Source organism: Pongo pygmaeus, chromosome 9 (genome assembly GCF_028885625.2).
Source record: "Pongo pygmaeus isolate AG05252 chromosome 9, NHGRI_mPonPyg2-v2.0_pri, whole genome shotgun sequence".
NCBI classification, from domain to species: domain Eukaryota; kingdom Metazoa; phylum Chordata; class Mammalia; order Primates; family Hominidae; genus Pongo; species Pongo pygmaeus.
The window spans coordinates 78568232-78572930 of NC_072382.2; positions in this window are offsets into that span (position 1 = coordinate 78568232).

The following is a 4699-nucleotide window of genomic DNA, read 5'->3' on the forward strand; positions in this document are numbered from 1 at the left end:
ACTGCTACCTCTATAGCCCTTTCAAGTAGTGGCTCTTTTCTCTCCCACACCTAGTATACCACTGTGCCTGGAGGCAGAGTAGATTTCCTTGTCCTCATTGGATGCTGCTCATCCATTCTCCTCTGCTTCTTCCATTAAAAACATGTCATCAGTTACCTGGGTACTTGTTGCAGTCTTCTAGTATATAGTCCCCTCAATTTCCCTTTGTTCCTTTCAGATCTTAGTTCCTATCTCACTCTCTACCACCACCACAGTTATACTTCTTGGTGACAGATACAAAGATGATCCTTCCAGCTTCACGGCCTTGGAGTTCACTGGATCTCTCCTTTGAAAATTTTGTCTTCTACTTTGCCTCAGCTGCAATTTTGGTGGTAACCTTGAACTTACTACCAATAACTGAAATCTTCTATGAACTCAGACACCCTACTCTCTAACCACTGACCCCTTTTCAGCTCAGTCTCTCTAGGACCCCATCTCCAGTGATCCTTTGACCCCCACGTGGAACTTCTGTCCACTGATAACACCACTTTTTCACATCTCTCACCCCTCTCAAGTACCCTCTTCTCCGTAAGCAGCTTACTTGGCCAGTCATCATCATATGCATACACCCTTAACTCCCTTGCTCCTCAATCTCATACTTACAGAGCTTAGCCTCAACTTGATTAAATCCAACTGTTTGCTTATTCCACGCCTGCACTTGTGCAATAGAATAGCAGCTTTTTTTTTTTTTTTTTTTTTAAAGATTTGGGGTTGTAGTAGACAGCTGTACATTTTTTGCAATCCAGCATCTAAGCATCCTTCTTATCTGGAGTAATCCACTCCTGTGGGCATCTGCACAGGGGCAGCATCCTTCCATTGTAGAAGCTGAAAGGCCCAGATACTCCTTCTGCCCTTGGCAATGAAGACACACAGTGCCAACCAGAAGTTTGCATCTTAAGTGTGGTGACTCACAGACACAGGGACAATCAAGAAATCAGTCTAACAGCAGCGGAGGAATCATAACATCTTATGTAGATTTCATCTTTTTATGAGCCTGGCTTATTTCAACTTTCCTGTCCATTTAGTGAGCTACCAGATAGCTTTCTAATAAAAATTTTCTGCTTAGGCCAGGCGCGGTGGCTCACGCCTGTAATCCCAGCACTTTGAGAGGCCAAGGCGGGTGGATCACCTGAGGTCGGGAGTTTGAGACCAGTCTGACCAACATGGAGAAACCCTGTCTCTACTAAAAACACAAAATTAGCGGGGTGTGGTGGTGCATGCCTCTAATCCCAGCTACTCAGGAGGCTGACACAGGAGAATTGCTTGAACCCGGGAGGTGGATGTTGTGGTGAGCCAAGATCACGCCACTGCACTCCAGCCTGGGCAACAACAGGAAAACTCCGTCTCAAAAAAAAAAAAAAAAAATTCTGCTTAGTCAGATTTGGATTTACAATCATAATTTGGGCTGATGCAGGGTCATAATTTTATGAACATAAATTGCTGCACTGTCCTCATATTTGTACTGTTTACTATAGAGGCTTAGACTGCTATATTTTGTGGGAATATATGTTTACCTTTTTTCATAATTCTGTCAGCTATTTACTGCTGCTACTGATAGAACTGATGGAAGCACCTTTTTCTCCTTGTCAAACCCATTGCGTGCCTACAAACTAGATATTCAAGTACATCAGACCTGTTTGTAGAGCAAGAGTAGAGATTTGCAGTGAAAGCCTGAGGTTCTATGAGAAATAAGTATAGATTTCATGATGTCTAATTGCTCAGTGGATTTTTAAACTTCAAGCTAATCAGATGTATTCTAAATAGTGAGTTGATGTATTTGTAGCTGCTGCTTTCTGTTATGAAAAGGATTACCACCATTAGTAACAACTACCATCTATTGAGCTATATTCTAGGCACTGTTGTTCTAAGTGCTTTACATGTACTAGTGATTCATGTAATCTCCAGAATAATCCATTTTTTTGTCATTTGAAATTATGAAGTTCCCCTAGATACTGATTTTACTTATGTAAACATGAACAGAGTGAGATGTTAGTGAAAATATGTTCCAGCTCCTTCATAAAGGGATGGCAACAATTCTATGAGGATCCCCATGAGAGACAATGCTTAGAATTTAGTTATTGGTCACAAAAGATGAGTCCCAGATATGGATTTATCCATTCTATGCTTTTAAAACAGGATTTGCATGATAATCAGGTATATAATAGTGAACCCATCTGAAATCCTGCAGATAAATTCTATCAAAGTATCTATTATCTCTGAGCAGTAAGTAATCATACCTGTCTTCTTCTAAAAGTAAAGGACTATACAGATTGAATATCCCTTAAGCGAAATTATTATTGGATCAAAATAATAATTGGATCAGATTTTGGAATGTTTTAAAAATTTTGGAATAATTCTCATTATACTGGTTAAGCAACCCTAATCCAAAAATCTGAAATCCAAAATGCCCCAATGAGCAGTTCCTTTGAGCATCATGTTAGCACTCAAAAAAGTTTCAGATTTTGGGGAATTTCAGATTTCAGATTAGGAATACTCAACCTGTATATTATGATCATCTGCACATAATCTCTCACCTTTACCAATATTGAGGAAGGTCCTAACAGAACCTCAAAAATACATAACCACATAACCTTTTTTGGTTTGTATTTTGAGACGGAGTTTTGCTCTTGTTGCCCAGGCTGGAGTGCAACGGTGTGACCTCAGCTCACTGCAACATCCGCCTCCTGGGTTCAAGGGAGTCTCCTGCCTCAGCCACCCAAGTAGCTGGGATTAGAGGTGCCCCACCACCACGCCCAGCTAATTTTTTGTATTTTTGTAGAGAGAGGGTTTCACCATGTTGGCCAGGCTAGTCTGGAACTCCTGACCTCAGGTGATCCACCCACCTCAGCTTCCCAAAGTGCTGAGATTATAGGCATGAGCCACCGTGCCCAGCCCCTATAAAGATTTAAACAAGCTTATGGCCTCAGCTCACTGCAACCTCTGCCTCCTGGGTTCAAGCGATTCTTGTGCCTCAGCCTCCTGAGTAGCTGGGATTACAGGTGCCCACCACCATGCCTGGCTAATTTTTGTATTTTCAGTAGAGACAGGGTTTCACCATATTGGCCAGGCTGGTCTCAAACTCCTGACCTCAAGTGATCTGCCCACCTCAGCCTCCCAAAGTGCTGGGATTACAGGTGTGAGCCACCATGTCCGGCTGGGACCATACCTTAATGAATACATTTTTTAAATGATAGAACCTAGAACAGAGAACCATTAACCCTAGCTTTTAGGAACATTTAGATGACTTACATTTTGGAGGGGAAATATCTATGTACCTTTAAAGTGTCTCTACATCAGGAACACACAAAGAAAACAATTCCAGCAACCCTAAAATTAGGCTCAAATGAAATCAGTAAATATTGTCTGGCTGATCATTATAAATTTTATCTTTTAAAAGCCTGACCTGCTCTTTTTTCTCAGCTTCTATTTTCTCAACGCTACGGTTCTAACTATCTAGTGAATGTTACAGCTCAATCTTTGAAAGTCACTTAGTCTAATGAGGAAATAAGCCCAGAGAGGTGCCCACATGCTTTGGTCTCCTACCTTTTTGCATATTGCATTGACCACAGCAACACCAACAAGAAACCGAGTACACTCTGAATCTTCTCGACATTTTGCTATCAGAGCAATTTATGCTTCATGGAAAGTCACAATTACAAATTTGTTCCTTTTAAAAGGAACTCAAATGGAATTTCTAATATTAGCCTGTGAGAATGTCCTGACTGCTTACTGAAGAATAGACAAACTTCTAGGATAGAATTATGGGTGTTGCTCAGATGCGTAGCAGAGAAACTTGGGAAGCTCTTGTACTGGCCATTGAAATGTTAACAGTGAAACCCTGCAGCAGTGGGGAGAGTGTGCGTGCTTTCTGCTGCTGGTAGGTGGTAAGGCTGTATGATGTTTTAAAGCACAGGCTCAAAAATCACAATTCACTATCTACATGACCTTAAGCAAGTTATTTTACCTCTCTCTATAACTCAGTTTCCTCAACTATAAAGTGGGATAAAAGTGTATTTCATAAGATAATTAAGAATATTATAATACATAATGAACTCAGCACAGTGGCTGGTACAGAGGTCTCTGTAAATTTTAGTTTCCATTTCAAGTGGCTGTTTTACTTGCCTATTGTTAACAGACTCAGAAATTCTGAGAGTCTGGTTAGAAAAAGGAAAATTAGTTTTTCTTCAGTCTACCTTGCAAGATAAGGGAAACGAAGTGACAGTGCTGAAATGAACACTGGGCTGAGTGGTACCAAACATCAATTTAGTCACTAATTAGCCATGTGATTCTGGTAAGAAGGTTAGCTTGTATAACCTTATTTTTAAGGACACATAATGATATCAAAAGTCCAAGTATAAATCAGTAATTACAAATCAGCCTTATAATACCCAGGTATCTATGAAAACTAAAAATTGAGAGTTGATAAATATAAGAAATTACTGCTAATCTAAAAGGAAGTGGCAGAAATCCCCTGAAATGTGTTAAATCTTTGCCTTACTAAATACTTGCCAGAAGCTATGACTATATTTTCTTATTAATTTCATGTTCATCTTCTCAACAAGTAAACAAAAATAAAGCCAACAAAATTCTCATATTTGCCAGCATTATTTTTTTAAAAAACATTTCTCATTAATGGTTTTAGTCAAGAATGAGAGCAAAG